At 41.8% G+C, this 20,938-nt stretch overlaps 2 long non-coding RNA genes across 3 annotated transcripts; both read left to right on the top strand.

Annotated features, from left to right (window-relative positions):
* Positions 1 to 786: 786 nt before the first annotated feature.
* On the top strand, positions 787 to 3,944 carry LOC116749184. Its single transcript, XR_004348529.1, has 3 exons — positions 787 to 2,593; positions 2,886 to 2,963; positions 3,915 to 3,944. It is a non-coding gene; the product is annotated as an uncharacterized LOC116749184 (long non-coding RNA).
* Positions 3,945 to 4,206: 262 nt separating this feature from the next.
* Positions 4,207 to 17,558, top strand: LOC116749216. Of its 2 annotated transcripts, none has more exons than XR_004348538.1 (4): positions 4,207 to 4,245; positions 6,846 to 7,024; positions 16,274 to 16,471; positions 16,639 to 17,558. It is a non-coding gene; the product is annotated as an uncharacterized LOC116749216 (long non-coding RNA). The 2 variants fall into 2 exon arrangements; XR_004348539.1 differs by having other exon boundaries at positions 16,274 to 16,311; positions 16,394 to 17,558.
* Positions 17,559 to 20,938: the final 3,380 nt, after the last annotated feature.

Below are 20,938 nucleotides of genomic sequence, written 5' to 3' on the forward strand. Positions count from 1 at the left end.
CGGGTCCGCGCGGGGAGCTGGGCCGAGACCGGCCGCAGCCCCCGACGCACGGACTTCCTGCCCGGCGTCTCCCCACGACTCGTCCCTAGAGGCTCGGGGGCGGCGAGTGCCGCGTACCTAGCGGTGGGGTGCGGGCGCCGGGGAGCCGGGGGCTCCTCTAGCGCCGGCGAGGACGTCACTCTGAGCGAAAGACAATGTCAAGTGCAAGTGAAGAAAAAAAGGAGAGGAGTACGAAGTAAAGGTACCCAGGGCGTGTTGGACACTCTTACAACGGACACTCAGTCGACGGAAACCATCAGTTGAGGGTCGGGGGTGAGAAAACCGGATTTTCTGTTTCCTGAACCGCCTCCCATTGCTCCAGAATTTAACCCCGAAGGAGCTTCGAGGCACCGCCCGCACCGTAAATCCCTGGGACTCGCACCCCGCAGACCGGCGTCCCGTGCCGCCTCTCAGACGGGCGCCCCGAGGCTGGCGCTGGCCCGTCTTTCCCTCCGGGCCCGCCTGAGGTTCCCGGCCGAGCCCGACCTTGGCCGTTCTTCCGGCTGCGCCCGGGAGAGGCCTGGAGGCCTGGGCCCGGCGCCGCTTCGGGCAGCAGGGCTCCGGGTTGGCCGGGGACGCAGCCCGGGCGCGAGTGCGCGAACGGGGCCGCGCCACTCCCGCCGCCGGGCGCAGGTGGAGGTGCTCTGCGGGCTGCTCACCTCGGGGCCGAAGGCGGGCCGGGCCCCCAGTTACCCGGGAAAGGTCTATTTTCGGGCCTCCCTCCCCCGCCCAGGGTGCGCCCTCCCCTCCTCCCCTCGGGTAGAGTTTGTCTTTTTCGTTTTCTTTCTTCGACGCTTCTCGATTCCTCCATCCCTTTGCGGCACGCGCCCACCACCAACGCCGCGGGCGAATTGGAGGGCTCTGTGTGCCTGCCCCGGGGGTGTCGCCGCGGGCCCCGGGGCCGTCTCCCCTACGGGCCGGGGACCGAGTGGGGGGGGCCGCCGTGCCGCCAAGAGCAGCGCGGGCGGGAGATGAGCGGAACGTCCAGGACGGGGAGGGGGCCGCGCCAGCGCCCGGGCCCTGCGTCCCTCCCCATCTGTCGGACCAAAGCTGCTGAAGCTGCAGAATTGCGCTGGCGCCCGTCCACCGGCTGCAAACAAAACCAAACAAAACGCGGCGAAAGGAAAAGCGAAATGGCGCTGCTGAAAATGGAGCCTCGGCCTCTAGGACGTCTTTCTTTCCTCTGTCTCTTACTTCGTCTACTTTGTGTTTCTAGTCCTTCAACGCCCCCCTCCTCGGCTCTCCTCCCTGTAATCTCTACCCCATCGCCCCTTTGCTTTTCTGATTAACCACCTCCTTCCCCCGCTTTTCCTTCTTTCCTTTCCCCTCTCGGTTCCTCCTTCTCCATTTTGTGTCACAGGCGCTTCTCTTCTCAGTTGCCTTTCTGGGCTCGCGCTCCCCCGCCCGTCTCACTTGATGTTTTCTGCGTGCCGGGGAGCGGGGGTGGTAGGGACGGTGAGGCTAGGTAGCGAGTGGGTTTGGTAGAGACAGGTTTTATTTAGAACCCAAACAGCTCCTTTAATTAGTCGTGCGCTCACCCTGCGCCCTCGTCCCCCGCGGCTCTGCGCCCGGACTCGCGCGGCGCCGTCCCACCAGCCAGGCGTCACCGCCCAGGAGGCGGCTCAGGGCTTACGCAGAAGTGAATACCTTTTTATATATTTTAAGCTTAGAATATCGTTTTTGCAGTGATCGTGAGCGTGGCATACTTCGGATAGGTGGATCTCATTTTCCCAAGGGACTTCCAAAGACCATTTTAAGAGAAGCGTGCAGAGAAGACAGCGATATTAATCACTTTTTCTTGTTTTCTTTTGAGCAGAGGGAACCCCAAGCACTAAGATACTTATGTTTTTAAGGCCAGACCTTTTTGAAAATGACTTTTCCTTTTACACTCATAGTTGACTTTGATCCTTTAAAAAAAGAGGGTGAACTCTTTCAAAAGAGACCGATGCTTTTGAATACATAACACCCCCCAATTGTGGTTCTCGGATAGTTTCTCTAGACGCATTATGATTTTGAGGTTCAAGGTCTCTAAGCGCTCTTCAGTGAAACAGTGGGAAATATGTTGCTACGTTAGAAGAGCAGAAGGTGATATTTCCTGATTGTGCTCTATCTTAGTAGTAGAGAGTGTCGGGGTTTGTTTTTGCTTTTTTTGGGGGGGGAGGCTAAGGGGGAGTTGGGCAGCATTTGCCTTGGTTCTGTTAAAGAACCAGCTGAAAGAAGCTATTTCAAGTGAAGAGCTTCAGTCAATACAAATCTTAAAGCAGTGACATCATTTTCTGACCTGAGTTCGTCTTTTAGTCATGGTAGAAAGGTTAGTCTCCGTACAATATTTGAAAATAAACTGATTTTGCTTCCCAGTATATTTATTACCAACTACACTTCACTTTATTCTCAAATCTTCTGGCCAGTTTCACCTCCTCTAGAGGTCTGTCAGAACCATATCCTCCAGAAGAAAATACAAGTGCTCCTCCCGTATGTGATTCTAATGCTCTTGGAATTATTTGAAAAGATTTCAAACTTTTACAAGGAGAATCTTTTAAAAAAAATGTCTCAGGTTAGTATTCTTTGAAAGAATCTTAGAATGGTTCTTTTTAAAAATTACCTTCCTTGGTTTTCATTTATTGCTTTGATTAAAGTTAGGTTATGTTCATATCTTACTTTCAGACTATTTCTTTATGAAAGAAAGGAGAAAGGAAGTAGGTCTTGCAAGAACTAAACCAATGGAACTAGGCCTTATTAAGAGTCTAAATCTGTGAATTGCTATCCTCATGATATGTTTATCAAATTGAGTTTTGCATGTGTTTTTCTCTGACTCAAATAGTTGACTTTATGTCTTTTAAAAATAGGTTTTAATCCAGGCTCCTGCTGCTTTGTTATGCTTTTCTCCTGGTAGATGAACAAATAAAATGAGTCTCACTGGAAGGGTAGGTAGATTTTCTTTTTTCCAGACAAGATTTCTAAAAATAGGCAAAGATAGAAAGTTATTATTACCCTTCATTTTAATTGGAATGATTCAGTACTTAATACCAAGTTAATACTATTAAGATGTTATTTCCTGCTCAAAGGAGATAAATTAAGGCACAACTCAGTTTATTTTAGATGGACAACTTTGTATATAAGCAAGTGGGGCTAGAAAAAAGTATCATATATTTAGATATCTAGATATATAGTACTAGTAATGTTCAAAGCCCATCGAGGCAGTGTATTGGGGAGAAGGGTATAAATCAGACATGGTATCTGATGTTGAAGAGTTTAGTTTGTAAGGAGGGATTAATTCCTTCTTTATTTTTTCTCATTTAAAAACAAACATTCATATGGACAAAAATAAAATTAGATCCCTTCCTTACTCTACACACAAATTAAATTTCAGATAGACCAAAAACCTAAATAAGAAAAACAAAACTTTAAAAATATTGGAAGGAAATACAGGAGAATATCTTTATGACCTTGGTGTAGGGAAGGATTTCTTAAAACATTAAAAGGCACAATCCATAGAGGAAAGGATAAATTGAATTGTGTTAAAATAAATCATATATGTATAACAAAAGACATCATAAAAGGACAAATGGAGACAATATTTCCAAGACATGAACTTGACAAAGGATTAATATTCAGAATGTGTAAATAGCATATAAAGAATTCAATAATTTCCACATGAATAATGTAAGTAAAGGATACAGATATACACATGTGAAGTAAAAGTGTAGTGCCATTACCAGGAAGGATATATATTGACTTCAAAAGTGATTTCCTTTTGGAGAAAAGGAAGGAGGGGAATAGGAAGGAATCCAAAGGGGGTATCAATTCTTTATAAAAAGATCAGAGCCACCTATGGCAGGATGTTAACCTTTTTGTTGTTTGTACTTTATCATAAGATTATTAAAATTGGACTTCCCTGGTGGTGCAGCGGTTAAGAATCCGCCTGCTAATGCAGGGGACACGGGTTTGAGCCCTGGTCCGGGAAGATCCCACATGCCACGTAGCAACTAAGCCCGTGTGCCACAACTACTGAGCCTGCGCTCTAGAACCCGCGAGTCACAACTACTGAAGCCCGTGCACCTAGAGTCTGTGCTCCACAACAAGAGAAGCCACCGCAATGAGAGGCCTGCGCACAGCAATGAAGAGTAACCCCTGCTCGCTGCAACTAAAACAAAAAAAAAAGAAAGCCCGCGAGGAGCAACAAAGACCTAACGCAGACAAAAATAAGTAAGTAATAAATAAATGTATTTTAAAAAAGATTGTTATAATTTATTTAAAAATCTTTGGAACTTCCCTGGTGGTGCAGTGGTTAAGAATCTGCCTGCCAATGCAGGGGGCATGCGTTCGATCCCTGGTCTGGGAAGATCCCACATGCTGCAGAGCAACTAAGCCCGTGTGCCACAGCTACTGAAGTAGAGCCTGGGCTAGAGCCTGGGCTCCACAACAAGAGAAGCCACTGCAGTGAGAAGCCCGCGCACCACAACGAGGAGTAGCCCCCGCTCGAGCAACTAGAGAAAGCCTGTGCGTAGCGCAGCAGCAAAGACCCAACACAGCCAAAAATAAATAAACAAATTTATTTTAAAAAAATCTCTAACATCAATTCCCAGTGCAAAAGACAAACAATGACACTTTTCTTTTTCTTAGTAATAATCTTTGTAGGATGGTGTTCACATATATGATGACAAAGTAAACACCATTCCTTAGTATTTTTCCTCTACTGTGTTTGTTATATGATGTTCACATCACAGAGATTTCCCTAGTTTGGTGTTTGTAAGCTTATTTGTTTTCTGAGTACATTTAGTGAGAAGAGAGAAACATGTTTGAAACTATGAATAAGCATAAGAGCATTTATTCTTATATGATGTAATCATTAAAAATGCTTTTAAAAGGAAGTAAATTAAAAACCTTCCACACCATTATAGAAACACTTTTGAAAAATCAGTCTCAGGCCTGGCATGCAAGATGTTATTTTGGCACGTCTAATTTTTTTGGTGCAGATTGAGTATCAGGAATTGGTATTTTGGAAGTATATATGTGGTCTCATGTTCTCATTCTACGTGGCAGGAGTTCATACAATGTATATTTCTACCATTGTTACTTTTCATTAACAGAAGTTTTGTTTGCTTGTAACTTTCCCAGGGGCTATTCATATTATGGCAGCACTGAAATGATGTAATATTTCATTTGCTTTGAGACTTTATGTTTGTTAGTATTAGGCCAACAAGCATGGGGAAGCAACGTGGTTATTATTTCGCTTACTCATGTGTGAGCTGAGTGAGGGGCGTTCCCACGTTGTATGAACTCCTGCCATATGCATTGGTGGGCGATGCCAATACAATCATGTCAAATGGAAATGCCATGAGATGCATTACTCTTTGGGCACATATGGATCCTGCTAATTATGCCAAAGTAACCTTCTGGAAGTTCTAAAACTTTACTCAGAAACCTTTTATGACTCCCTAATGCCAACAGAATTACAGTCCAAGTCTGTTCTCTGGCATTAGAGGCCCCTGTACCCTCATTACACTTGCATTTCCAGCCTCATTTCCAAAGACAACTGAAAACAACTGTCTTTTAGCTGCTAATCTGTATTATTTGTACTATGTTTACTAAAAAGAGGGGTCTATACTCACTTGTCTCTCTTTTCTTTCTTCCTGTATAAATTAGAATGTAATAGAAAACCCAGCTGAAACAGAAGGTTGTTTTTTTTTGTTGTTGTTTTTGTTTTTAACGTGACAAGAAGTCCGTAGGTAAAGAGTTGCTAATATTTTCTCAGGGGTTCAGTGATGTCACAGCTCTGAAATTCGCTTGACCTTTACCTCATGGTTGTAGAATGGCTGCTACACTTCAAGTATCACATCTTCACCATGGGTGCAAAGGTGGGAAGGCAGGCAGAAAGTTTATTCTTAATCAGCCTTAGCCTTGTAAAGGAGGTAAAATATTTTCCAAAAACACCCCACCAAAGGATTTCCTCTTACATCTCATCAGTCAGAATTTTGATATAGTTTAGGAATTGGGCCCGTGTTTCCACATCAAAGGGAATCTTCTCGATGCCTAAAGAAAACTGAAGTTCTGTATAGCAAGGAGGAAATGCAGGAGTGGTTTTTACTTAGTAAGCACTGCCACGTCTCCTAGTTTGCACCTCAGCATGTGCAAACCAGTTTGTCCCTGTCACTCTCTAGAAACATCTTTAACTGCTATCATCAGTGACTTTTGGACTTTTCAGTCTAATGGACACTTTATTTTCTAACTTGCTTGAGCTTCTCGTGGGGCTCACCCACACCCTCTTTGAAATTTATTCATCAACTATCCATTCATCACTTACTATGTATCAGGCACTCTGCTAGGTGAGGAGAATACAGAACCAAATCAGGCATAGTCTTGGCCCTCCACAAGTTTATAGTCAAGCGGAGAAGACAGGTGAACAGGTAAGTGCAAAAATATTAGAGGTGCTGTGATAAAGTGAGATAAAGTGGGGCACAGAGAAAAGAGCAGTCATTTATATAACTCAGGTGCTAGGCCCCTTTTCAGGGAAGGAAGGGGTGGTACGGCCATTAACAAAGACAGTCTTACTGTTGCTTTGTTGGTTGCCTCTTTGCCTTCTGCCCTAGAAAAATACAGACCTCTATAGAAAAGGGGGAGAAGATGAGGACCACGGCACTGGTCCCTCCCCTTTCCTTGGCCTGACAAATACATGTGAAACTCTGAAGAATAGTCAACCAATTTTTTTTTAACTTCAGATTATCCAACTCATACAGAATCCACCCAGTGTAGGGGTTGTGGAGTGACTTCCTTGGTTTGTTTACTTCATCTTGTGTTCTCTTAAGGGTATCCGGTCTCACCCCTAAACCCTGGGTAGACCATGTCTCTACTCTCTTAGAGCCAGAGTCTGACCACTCAGGATGGCAGAAAGGACATGTCTGGAGAGATGCAAGTTTGTCTGCTGGATTGAAGAGTAGGACTAGGGAAGAAGACAAGGCGTGATGAGAGAGATGAAGCTGGAGAGGTGGGTACCAGTTTATGTCATGCTAGAGGGTTTGAAGACATTTGGTAGGTCATAGGTACCCAAACTTTCTCAGTTCACTGCACCCTTAGTGTCTCTCTAATTTTTTCATGATGCCCTAGGCCAAGAGACATAACAGTTCCATTCATTGAGTAGTTCGTTCCAAATGCCATAATAGTGGTAGTGTGTGTGGTGTCTGATAGATGTTGCTGCGTTTCCCTCAAAAAAATTAAATAGCCTACAGCAAACCTGAGTTCACTGCGGTGCCCAAGGGTGACTTGTGCATAGTGTGGGAACCATGGTATAGGTTATTGAAACTTTTTCATTTAGTAAATTAAATATTCAGTTTTGTGTTTTCGAAAGATCACTCTTTCAGTGAATTGGAGGCTTGTATGGAGTAAAGGCACGATGGGAGGTAGGGAGTTAATGGCATCAGTTTACGGAAGCAGTGATTAGGCTGTAACATGCGGCACACTAGTGAGAATGCTGTTGGATCTAAGATACCTTGTGGAGGTAGAATGGATCGGATTACCTTATCAATCGGTTTGGGGAGAGGGAAAGGGATAGGATGATTCCTAGATTGCAGGTTGGGTTAAAGGGTACATGATAATAGAAATGTAAGAAAAACATGTCTTGGGAGAAAGAGTTCCTTTTCTTGGCATGTTGAATTTGAGAGGTTTCTTAAGGACAAGATGGATATATGGTGTTGGACCTCAGGAGCAGATCTGGAAGAGAAATGTAAATTGATAAGTTGTTTATATAGAGATTGGGGTTGGCACCATGAGATTAGGGAGGAAGCATGCCAGAGTTTAGACAGTCAACGGAGGAAGAGGCTCCTGCAAAGGGGATAGGACCAGGAGAGGGGTCACGAAGCTTGTACAAGGCAGTGTGTTTGGATGAAGCCAGGACTCTACTCTTACCATTCTGTTCTATGGATGTCTGGGTCTAACTGTTTCCTGTGGTGGGATCCCCTGGGTAGAGCTTCATAGGGGCAGCATCACAAAGAACTCTGACTGATCTTCGTGCTGCAGTGGAGACGGTGGAGTTGGGAGGGTGAGGGGCTCGGGAGAGGTGAATGGCACACGTCCAAGGAGGGTTCTCTGCAGCACCAACTCAGCCTTATGTCCAGGAGCCGCCCATTCTGGGCCCCCAGGACGGGAGCACCATTTTTATGCCCACATTTTAAGAAAAAATAAGGTAATGGTCTGTTTACAGTATCAAATACAATACAGTGATAAAGTAAGAAGGAGTGGTGAAAGTCCATGGAGTCTGACAATTTGGAGGGTCTTGGTGACTTATTGAAATACTTTTCTGCAGTAGAGGGAGGCAGAAACCCAAGGAGCTCAGGGAACAGCAAGGGAGACGGTCATGTAAACAGATAATAACAATGTAATGTGATAAGATACAAGGTTTCCTATCAGGTAGGGTAGCTTTCTCCTGCCTCTATCATTCACTAACCACTTCTTATCAGTGCCTGTCACTGGCAGGCTGATCTCTGAGGGCTCTGAAACATCTGTTCCCTGGGTTCCGTTCTAGTTCCTCTCTCCTCTGCTTGCTCTTCCCCAGCAATTTCCTCCCATCTTAGGACTTAAACCAGCACCACCAGACACTTGATTTCTCAATCTATATCTCTAATTCCCTGACTTTCTGACCTTGAGTTCTGCATTTCCAGAAACGTGCATGGGACTGGGCATGTGCAAGGTTTTCAGTCACTGTGTACTGATTTAAAATTTGATCTTAAATAAACTGATAATACAGAGGTAGATTTAGATATCAAGCCACTGCATTTTACAGAGTGAGTAGGTGAGGAAATGTTTCCTGCCAGATTTGTCATCAAATTTCAGTAATTAACCAGAAACCAGGTGACAGTTCCAACATGGGAGTTGGGTTAGACCCTGCTAGTCACAGTGAACAGTAGATTAGAATACACAGATTTGCAAATCAGAATGCAGGTTCCACTGCTAACTTTGGGCAATTTTGCTAATTCTCTGTGCCTTCATTTCTACACTAGTAAACAATTCAAAGGCACAGTTATGTTTCCTGTTTTTATTTATTTTAATTGAGATATAATTTGCATACCATAAAATTCACTCCTTTAAAGTGTACAGTTAAGGGTATTTACAGAGTGTGCAACCATCATCACTATCTAATCCCAGAATATTTTAATCATTCCTCAAAGAAATCCCGTGCCCATTAGCAGTCATCCTCCAATCCCCCATTCTCCAGTCCTTGGCTTCTGCTTTCTCTGTAGATTTGCTTATTCTGGACATTTCATACAAATGGAACCATATAATATGTGGTCTTTGAGTCTGGCTTCTTTACCTTTGCATGAAAAAACAAATCAAAACGAAACAAAAACCAAAAAACAGCATGAAGTTTTCAAGGTTCATTCATCTCATAGCATTTGTCAATACTTTATTCCTTTTTATGGTTAAATCATATTCCATGAATTGGACATAGCACATTTTGCTTGTCAAATCATCAGTTAATGGATTAGGTTGTTTCCATCTTGAGCTATTGTGAATAATGCTGCTGTGAACATTATTGTATGAGTTTTTGTGTGGCCCTATGTTTTCAACTGCTTAGGAGTAAAATTGCTGGGTCACATGGTGACTCTATGTTTAACATTCTGTTTGTTTTTTGCGGTACGCGGGCCTCTCACTGTTGTGGCCTCTCCCGTTGCGGAGCACAGGCTCTGGACGCGCAGGCTCAGCAGCCATGGCTCACAGGCCCCGCCGCTCCGCGGCATGTGGGATCTTCCCAGACCAGGGCATGAACCCGTGTCCCCTGCATTGGCAGGTGGACTCTCAACCACTGCGCCACCAGGGAAGCCCTATGTTTAACATTTTGAGGACCCATCAAACTGTTTTCCAAAGTAGCAGTATCACTCTACGTTCTCACCAGCAATGTAGAAGTGTTCCAGTTTCTGCACCTCCTGGTCGACACTTGTTATTGTCCTTTTTTTTTATTATTGCATCCTTGCAGATGTGAAGTGATATCTCATTGTGCTTTGATTTACATTTCCCTAATGACTAATGATATTGAGCAGTTTTTCATGTGTCTGTTGGCCATTTGTGTATCTTCTTCCAAGGTATGTCTACAAATCCTTTGCCCATTTTTAAATTGGGTTATTTTTCTTTTCATTATTGCAGTGTAAGAGTTTTTATATTGATATATTCTGGATGTTAGACTCTTATCTGATATATAATTTGCAAATATTTTCTCTCATTCTGTGGGGTTTTTTCCCCCTCATTTTCTTGACAGGGAACTTTAAAGCACAAAAGTTTTCAATTTTGATGACATCCAATTTATCTATTTTTTTCTTTTTTTACTTGTGCTTGTATTTTTTTTTTTTAAAGAAATTGTTGCCCAATCCAAGGTCATGAAAATTAAGGCCTACGGTTTTTTCTAGTAGTTTTATGATTTTAGTTCTTACATTTAGGTCTTTGATCCATTTTGAGTTAATTTTTGTATATGGCGTGAGTTAGGGATCCAACTTCATTCTTTTGCGTGTGGATACGTTGTTGTCCCAGAACCATTTGTTGAAGACTGTTCTTTCCCTGTTGAATTGCCTTGGCACACTTGTTGAGAATCAGTTGGTTACAGGTATCTGGGCTTTCAATTCTATTCCATGATCTCTATGTCTATCCTCATGCCAGTACTGCAACTGCAATTCCAGAACTGTATAGTGAATTACATTGAAGACAATCTTATTCTCAAATTACTTGATAATTCAAGAGATTTGTCAGTTTGGATTTTCTTTCATACCTTAATGAAAAAGAAGCCTTTGCATCAAAGTCTCCCATCTAAAATAACTAAATTATATGCATAAATCTAAATTTAAATGCTCACCTGCGTGAACCTTTTATATAATTCTACTTTTACGTTGATGATATGGGCTTTGGCAATTTCTCTGTGTATTCTATGAAGCAGTTAAAAAGTCAGTTATGAACTGAGACCTTCAATTTCTTATTGTTAGAATGCTTAATGTTAATTTAAAACCTAGTGTACAACTTCAAGCAAAAGCCTTCAAATTATTAATTTTAAAGAAATATGTATTTGTTATGCCTTGTGAACTTAGACAAACGATTTTAAATGTCTCTATTCTAAATGTAAGAATTCTCAGAAATGAAAAATCTCTCACTCAGGCAATAGAATCTGTTGATTCAATTTTAGTCTTTCTATTTCTGTGACTGGCAATCTTTTTTTTTTTTTGCGGTACGCCGTCATCTCACTGTTGTGGCCTCTCCCGCTGCGGAGCACAGGCTCCAGACGTGCAGGCTCAGCGGCCATGGCTCACGGGCCCAGCCGCTGCGCGGCATATGGGATCTTCCTGGACCGGGGCACGAACCCGTGTCCCCTGCATCGGCAGGCAGACTCTCAACCACTGTGCCACCAGGGAAGCCTACTGGCAATCTTAATAGGAAAAAAAAGTTTAAAAAACATTCCCTAGGTAAAAAAAATATGGTAGTAAGGTGAAGCTCACATGATGGGGAAAGAATTCTCTTGAACTGCTGTAGACAGTTGTATTTGGTTCTTTAGCTCATAAAGAAAGTTGGATTTTTTCCCTCTAAGTAAACAGATCACAAACTCTTTCCTGGTCTTGACAAAGGGGAACCCTTGGCACAATGTTTCTGTTGAGATCCCTTGTTGAATTGTGCATAGATGCCCTATTATCTCTGAAAGGATTTTTGTGATTGTTTAGACAGTGCTAAATCTTTGAAAAATCTCTGCTCCCTATGTTTTATTGGTCATGCTTAAGAACCGTGTGACGGTGAATTTTATGTGTCAACTTGACTGGGCGAAAGGATGCCCAAAATGCTGGTAAAACATTATTTCTGGATGTGTCTGTGAGGGTGTTTCTAGAGGAGATTAGCATTTGAATCAGTAGACTGAGTAAAGAAGATCCCCCTCACCAGTGTGGGTGGGCATCATCCAATCCATTGGGGGCCTGACTAAAGCAAAAGGCAGAGGAAGGACCTTTCTCTTTGAACTGGGACATCCTTCTTCTTCCGCCCTCAGACTTTGGTGCTCCTTTTCTTGGGCAGGACTGGGACTTACATCATTGGTTCCCCTGGTTCTCAGCCCTTTGGGCATGGACTGGGCCTCCAGCTTCTAGATGGCAGATCGTGGTTCTTCTTAGCTTCCATAACCTCAGGAGGCAACACTTCAGAATAAATCTCTTTCTGTATATGTATATATGTCCTATTGGTTCTGTTTCTCTGAAGAGCCCCAACTAATACAAACTGTTTTGTGGCAGCCAGTCCAGGACAAGAGGCACACTTGTCCAAACTCTGATAAACCCCAGCAGCTCCATGTGAGTCTTAGTTTAGTTTCAGAAATTCAGATGTATCTGTTCACCAAGAGGTTAAGAGGTGAGGAAGACTTGATTCTTCATAACCAAGTGATAAAGGATTTTATTTTATTTATTTATTTATTTTTTGCGGTACGCAGGCCTCTCACTCTTGTGGCCTCTCCCGTTGTGGAGCACAGGCTCCGGACAAGCAGGCTCAGCAGCCATGGCTCACGGGCCCAGCCGCTTCGCGGCATGTGGGACCTTCCCGGACCGGGGCACGAACCCGCGTCCCCTGCATCGGCAGACGGACTCTCAACCACTGCGCCACCAGGGAAGCCCAAGGATTTTATTTTTGAACCACAAAACTCAATGACCATTCACTGAGGGCTTCATCCCATCCAAAAATCATAGGCAATGGTTGTTCCACTTTCTGGTGGCTATTTCTCAGGAGATCAAGTGTCAGGTCATAGTGATTCAGTGAACATATAACTGAAACAAACAAAGAAGAGGTACAGTTAGGGGACTTTAAAATAAAATTTAAATTAATATTTCAAGAATATTCCTGTTTAAATAGTTGAGACTCTACATATGATGTTGAGGAATCCTGAGAAGTTCTGTTTCTGCCAAACTCATGATCGACATCACTCATCTCTCTGTGCTTCTTCTAGCCTCATTTTTTTTTTCATTTTACCATTATTTCAGATTGATGTTACAGTATCCAGTATGCTAAATGTGTTAGAGGGAGCAAAAGCACCTAACCTGAATCTAGTCATCAGGAAACACCAGACAACCTGACATTTAAGGACATTTTGCAACATAACTGGTCTGTACTCTGCTGAAATTTCCAAGTTATGGTATGTAAGAGACAGAAAGAGACACAGACTCAGGAACTGTTACAGATTAAAGAAAACTGAAAGACAGGACAATGACATGCAGATTACGATCTTAAATTTTCTTTTGCAATAAAGGACCTTATTGGAACAACTGGTGAAATTGGAATAAGATCTACAGATTAAGTTCTAACCCTAATAGTGCCGTATCAATGTTAAGGTCCTAATTTTGATCATTGTTCTGTGGTTATGTAATAGAATTCCTTAACTTTAGGAAACACACTAAAGTATTTAGGGGCTATTATATCTGCAATTTACTCTTAAACAGATCAGAAAAAATTAAATATTGAGAGAAAGAAAGAGAAAAGGATAAAGTCAGTGTAGTAAGATACTAACATTTGGGAAATTTGGTTGAATTCTTTGTACTATTCTTGCAACTTTTAGGTCTGAAATCATGTTTAAAAAAGCTTTAAACTAGTGGAAGATTTTTAAAGTCTCCAAATTATTTTTAAAAATGTCTATTGTACAGTACTCAAGAATTACTGTGCACTAAAAAAAAAAAAAAAAAAGAGGCAGGATAGACTGGCAGTTAAGTGAGTTGTCTGGAAAAGGATGCCTGGATTTGAGCTCTCTCTGTCACTTACTAGCTGTGTGATTTTGGGTAAGTTACCTAACTTCTTAGTTTCTCTACCTGTAAAACAGGGATGATAATAATGGAACCTACTTCACAAGGTTGTTATAAAATTTGAATGAGTAAATATTTGCAAAGGCCTTGGAACAGTGCCTGAAACAAAGTCTTATATATGTGTTTGTTAAATGAATAAGTCTAGAAAAGCACTTCAGCCTTAACGGTACCAAAATCACCTTTAGAAATAGCAGTATTTTAAACTTAAAAAAAATGGTAAAGTTTTTCTAGAGACAGTCGATTTGGATTCTTATTAGTCTCTTCTTTGATCAGCTTGGGATTCCTGTTGCTTCCTTTGATAATCTCTAGTACTAATTTTTTAGTCAGCTTCATATTAGGAACCTGTAAACTCCACTAATATTTTAGAACAAATATTGAATATAGATAGCTCTTTCACTTTCACTATTATTTCAATTATGCAGTACATTTATTTAGCATGACTAAGTCAAGTGCTGTGGGAGGTATAAAGATGGATAACATTTCTGACCTCAAGGAGTATATAGGTTAGAACGGAGATTAAATAGGTGCAAACATGGCCACAATATAATGTGAGGTTTGGCCAAGGAAAAAGTGCTAGATGGTTTACAAGAGGGAAAGATTTTATCTAGTTGGAGGGATCAAGAAAGGTTTCATAGGATGAGGCCACTATATGAGCTTGAAGGAGAAGTAAGGCTTTAATAGGCAAGATGAGGAACGAAGGATATTCTAAGTACAGGGATGAGTGGAAACAAAAAAAGGTACAGCAACAAGGAACAGCAGGTGGTACCTTGGGCAAGTTATTTAAAGTTTAAATAGGCTTGGGGTTTAAATTTTAAACCATTATAAGCCTTAGTTTCTTTATCCATAGAATGGGTATAACAATAGTATCCATCTTACAGAATAGATGAAAGATAAATATAATGCATGTATCTGACAGTAAATGCTCATTAAATGTTATTATTTTTGGTACACATTTATTGGAGCTTACGTTTTATGTAGGGAAATTGGAACATGGAATGTATTGGATTAATATTAAGTAGTGAAGGGACTTCCTTGGTGGTACAGTGGTTAAGAATCCGCCTGCCGGGCTTCCCTGGTGGCGCAGTGGTTGAGAGTCCGCCTGCCGATGCAGGGGACGCGGGTTCGTGCCCCGGTCCGGGAGGATCCCGCGTGCCGCGGAGCGGCTGGGCCCGTGAGCCATGGCCGCTGAGCCTGCGCGTCCGGAGCCTGTGCTCCGCAACGGGAGAGGCCACAACAGTGAGAGGCCCACATAACGCCAAAAAAAAAAAAAAAAAAAAAAAAAGGAAAAAAAAAAAAAGAATCCGCCTGCCAATGCAGGGGACACGGGTTCGAGCCTTGGTCCGGGAAGATCCCACATGCTGCAGAGCAAATAAACCCGTGCACCACAAACTACTGAGCCTGAGCTCTAGAGCCCACCAGCTACAAATACTGAGCCCGCATGCCACAACTAATGAAGCCTGCACACCTAGAGTCCATGCTGTGCAACGAGAAGCCAGTGCACTGCAACGAAGAGTAGCCCCCGCTTGCCGCAACCAGAGAAAGCCCCTGCGCAGCAACGAAGACCCAGCACAGCCAAAAATAATAAATAAAAAATTTAAAAAAGTATTTAGTGGAAAGGAGGAGACAAAAGTCAAAGTTTAGAGATGTTGCAAAGGTAGAATCTATGACTTTGTGACTGACCCAATATAAGAAAAGCCTTTATCTTTTTAAATTTTTATTTATTTATTTATTTTTATTTTTGGTTGCGCTGGGTCTTCGTTGCTGCGCAGGGGCTTTCTCTGGTTGCGGCGAGCGGGGGCTACTCTTAGTTTCAGTGCACTGGCTTCTCGTTGCACAGCACGGACTCTAGGTGTGCAGGCTTCATTAGTTGTGGCATGCGGGCTCAGTATTTGTAGCTGGTGGGCTCTAGAGCTCAGGCTCAGTAGTAGTTGTGGCGCATGGGTTTATTTGCTCTGCAGCATGTGGGATCTTCCCGGACCAAGGCTCGAACCCATTTCCCCTGCGATGTTGTCAGGATTTCAACTTGGGCTGCTGGAAGAGTGATAGTGTCCTTAAAGGGCCACAGGGAAAAGATAACTTTTACTCTACATCATAAACACAGGGCAACTGGGTTAGTGCTTTATTCGTGATCTCTCATATTTGAAGAACATCCTTTGGTGGGATCATACTTTATACAAGAGCACTTGTTATTTACAATGTTCTTGGATGAATCATGTTGTAACACTACCAAACCTTTCAAATATGGATTTACTTGAGCTTGCTTTATTTTTTTAATAAAAAAATTACCTAAGGTAACGTTTATAATAGCCTTCAAAATTTTAAACGATGCTATGGTTAACTATTCATTGAGTGAACAGTTCATTGACTACCAGCTCTTTACCAGGTACCATCTCCTCAGTGATTTGGTTGACTTTAATTCAAGGTTTCCTATCCATTTACAGGAAGTAGCTGCAAGGAGGAGGCTATTCCCAGGGCTTTGGTCTGTACGCATTCCCCATACCTGAAATTTTATTGGAACTGTGGAAATGGGGCAGTGGTTTTACTTTTCACTCTGCCTTCAGTGGGACTCCCTGGAAGAAGTGCTCTGCCAGTGACTGGTGTTTCTCCTGAATAAAGCATCTTGGCCTTAGTGACCGCAGGTTTGGATCCTCTGGTTTCATCTAAATTATACCTCTGATTGATTTAAGATGTTATTTTTCTTTCATTTCATTTATTTTAAACAGAACGACTGACCTTTGAAAAATTTAGATAGCATCTGTACGACAATTTGGAAGCGAAAGAAATATAATGTGTTATTTTCCAATAGGGTCTATGACTAAGGCGGGGCAGCTATTATTAATTCTACCGTCTCTGAGTTCGAATGGAATCTCCCTTTGGCGTCTGCGCCTCTCCTGTTGTGGCCTCATCCCGTTGCGGAGCACAGGCTCAGCGGCCATGGCTCACGGGCTCAGCCGCTCCGCGGCACGTGGGATCCTCCCGAACCGGGGCACGAACCTGCGTCCTCTACGTCGGGCAGGCGGACTCCCAACCAACTGCGCCACCAGGGAAGCCCTGTTAATTTCTAATGGGTGAGTTCAGAAAGGCAGGACTGGTGAATTTGTCAGTGCATTCACTGTATAGACGGGATAGCAAAAAACTTGCCTCCAACTGCTCCTGTGAACACGAACACATCATGGAAAATAAAAGGCTGTGGCTACCTCGTGGATGGTGGTGTGGTCAAGAGGCGGACTGAGAGGTAGAACCCATGAAAGTTTCTGAGATACCCATAGGGTCTTCCTGGAGCAGTTTTCCCATGCTACTGAAGAAAAGTGGAAATCTGTGCTGCTCCCAGACCCTCCACTCCCCACCATTTCTAGCTGGATCAAGGATTCTATTGGTCTGGACACAGTTGAAATCATCGATATTGTTAGCAAATCATACTTTTTCACTACGGAGATAAGCAATGATTAATATTTCATTCTGGATTATTTGGTAAAACCATCGAAATGATTTCTACCTCCAAAAGAGAGGTTCATGAAGAAAAAAACCTATAATTTTTAATAATTTTGATTGAACCCATTAGAATAGAATATCAGTATATTATTTCTGCCTTAGTTTGCCTTTTCTCATATACCATGTCTGTTTAATTAAAAATAAAATGGAGAATTACTGTCTGAATATTTCACAAATTTCCCAGCTGGACCACAATTTTTAAAATGATGGGAAAAAAGATATGATATTCTAATATACCTGTCTCAATTTTCTTATTTTATGTGTAGACCCAATTTAATGGTCAACTATGGGAGAAGTATGCTCTATGGATACTGCTCTGTGTCATGCTGCTACTGGCCTGCTAAATTGATAACTGACCCTTAGTCACAATTTTAAATGAGATGATACTTTTAGTGAGTAGGAAATATCATTTAAGCTTGAGCCTGGTTGGAAGGATTTGACTCCCCTTTACTATACATCAGTTTTAAAATGTGACTTCAGTTAGCTTTGAAAATTGGTCTCATAGTTCTTCTCTCGCTCTTAGAGACTCCTGGTTCAGCATTCTCTCTCTTTTTAAAATTAATTAATATTGGCTGCGCCAGGTCTTAGCTGCGACATGTGGGATCTTTAGTTGCAGCATGTGGACTCTTAGTTGCGGCATGCACACAGGATCTAGCTCCCCGACCAGGGATTGAGCCTGGGTCCCCTGCATTGGGAGCGCGGAATCTTACCCCCTGGACCACCAGGGAAGTCCCCAGCATGCTCTTTTAACTGATTTCCTGGAGCCACAATCTTCCATTTATTGAGATGATTTCTCTAACTCATTGATTTCTTTTTACATTCTAACTGGATTTTTCATTTTTAACAACTCGATCCTTTTGAAATACAGGAATTGAAAAGAATTAAGGTCATGCACAATTGTGTTAATGGAAATCCTGTGAGTTGCCTCTTCTGTTGGTTTGAAGCTGGAGGCACATCTTCTGATAGCCTTGGATTCATGCTTCCAGGAAGGTCTATAAATCAGTGTAGTCCATCTTGCCTTGGATGTCAAGACAGGTGGATCCCATTTGCAAGATGTTCTTCTCTCTTTTTTTCCTCTCTAAGAAGGAAATAAAATGTACAGGCCCATTAATCTGCAGAGGTCAGCTTCTTTGATAGGGCACATTCTTGGAAAATTTAAAGTTGCAGTTCATTGTGTATGATATACAAAAAGGGGGCAAGATGCCCAGTCCTTTTCACTTTTAGCAATTATAAAGACCTGAGTATTAATGAAGCTTTAAGAATCATTTGTTGTGGGTTACCCTGAAATTTCAGGAAAAATGATGTATGTTTCTAAAGTTAATCCAGGGCTTCCCTGGTGATGTGGTGGTTAAGAATTCACCTGCCAATGCAGGGGACACGGATTCTATCCCTGCTCCGGGAAGATCCCACATGCTGGCGGGGCAACTAAGCTTGTGCACCACAACTACTGAGTCTGTGCTCTAGAGCCCGCGAGGCACAACTACTGAAGCCCGTGCGCCTAGAGCCCGTGCTCCGCAACAAAGAGAAGCCACCACAGTGAGAAGCCTGGGCACCACAATGAAGAGAAGTCCCTGCTCCCTGCAACTAGAGAAAGCCCACAACGAAGACCCAATGCAGCCAAAAATAAATAAATAATAAAGTTAATGCAGTGGGCTTAATTTGTCTTTAAAAATTGGGCATAGATATTAAGGCCTAAAATGAGACAATCACAAAGATTTAGATGACAACACATGCTTTTATTTTTGTAAATGGGCATTTTGCATAAAAGCTGCATTTGATATACGTAATTGGAGTGAAATGTTGATATTCCATTCAATATGTTTAATATTTATATGTTCTTTTGAAGTATTTACAAATGGAGAGACCAAAAGGCAAAGCTAATGAACCATGGACAGAACAATTTATTTTCTTAAGAATATTAACAACTACAGAACCAGGCTGAATTTTAAACAAACAATGATCCTCACATAGAAAAAAATTTTAGCATACAATGAGCTAATTATTTCTTTCTGAATTATTTTTTTCTCATCAGCTGTTTCTCAACATCTCTCTTTTTTAGAAGTTAAAATGTTAGTATGATGACTGAAGTGAGGAGAAGAGATTGGAGCTTAAGATAGTCACATGAGTAGAACTGTTCCTAATATTCTAAGCGGCAGAGTAAATATTGAATGAAGGGGTGGTGAGGTACTAGTTGCAGTCTGTTCTACCTGAATAGTCACAAGCACAGTAGCAGAGGAGAGAATACTCTTTTGGTATTCAGAGAAGAAAAACCAGTGCCTAATAGTTTTAGCTCACATTAACAGGTACATAAAACATTAAGAATGAACATAGCATCATATAACGAAATCAGACTCATTATATATTCTTTATAAGTGCTTCCTAGATTTTTTTTTCAAATTTAAAATTTTTAAGTGCACTTCTAAAAGTTTTTTGAGACCAGAGTGGTACAGCTTGGTATGAATTCACAGCTGTTTGATATCTCAGCGCTTTCAAGGAACTCCACTAATTGGTTCCAAAGCCAATTTAAGTTGTCTTAACAAGCAACAGGAACTCAAAATGTTGACTGGACTAAGGCAGGTCGCATACAACTTCTATAAATCATGATACGAATTCTTTCTCAAGGGATTCTGGACAGAGCAATTTAGTAACTTAAAAGTTTAAGTACAGAGTTGTCAAGTGGAAACTAGCAGTTCTCTGAGGCGGGAATAGGAGAAAAAAGTTCCTGGAGTTTTGAAGAGTACCTCAAAAGGCATCAGTAACTATTCACACAAAGGGTAAGATTTTCATGTAGGGTATTTACAGGGATGTAACGTTTGCCAGAGGTGTTTCTGTGTTAGGGATTTTCAGGCGTTAGTCATAAATCATACTTCTTTTCTTCTCTAACTTCTCTTTCCTCAAATTGGGTTATATATATCCCATGAAATGTACGTTTTAAGTGGCATGGCTCAAATGTGGGTGTACAGGCTAATTCCAAGGAAAAAACAAGAGCGGATTTAGCAATGAACTACAGCGTACAGGGATGAAAGAATGTGACTGTAGCTTTTCCCCCAATGTCCTTTACAAGTAACAAAATGTTAGTGACAAGTAATTGTACTATAGGTTAGTACACAACAAATAGGAAGTGCATATATGTATTTAATAATACCTGAAAATAAAAATAAACAAGGCAAATACAATTCAGATGACCTTGGGAATGCTACGCAAGTAAATTATGAAGATGAGTGAGCAAAGTACTGGACAAAGAGTTTGAAATAAAAGGAAAGTTTCTCAACTCACAAGATTAAAGATTAAAATTTTTATTTCCCTATAAAACAAACATAATAAATAGTTATCTCCCTGAAACAAAACGTTCCAAATGGGAGGGGTGGGGAGGTGGGGGGGAACAGCAGTATTTTAATACACGTTGCAATCTGAAATTCTGCTTGATCTTGCTGTATTTTATAGTTTTCCAATATGCTTTAAAGGTGGAAAATAGAGTTAAAGGGTTAGAAATGTTAAGTGGAAAAATCTGATTTTAATGATAGGCATCAGGGAGAAGAAAAGAAACGAACAGTCACACGCTATCTTTATTATTCTTCATAAAGGTTATGGCTGGAGAACGCTGCCACATCAGA

Source organism: Phocoena sinus, chromosome 2 (assembly GCF_008692025.1).
Source record: "Phocoena sinus isolate mPhoSin1 chromosome 2, mPhoSin1.pri, whole genome shotgun sequence".
Classification (NCBI taxonomy): domain Eukaryota; kingdom Metazoa; phylum Chordata; class Mammalia; order Artiodactyla; family Phocoenidae; genus Phocoena; species Phocoena sinus.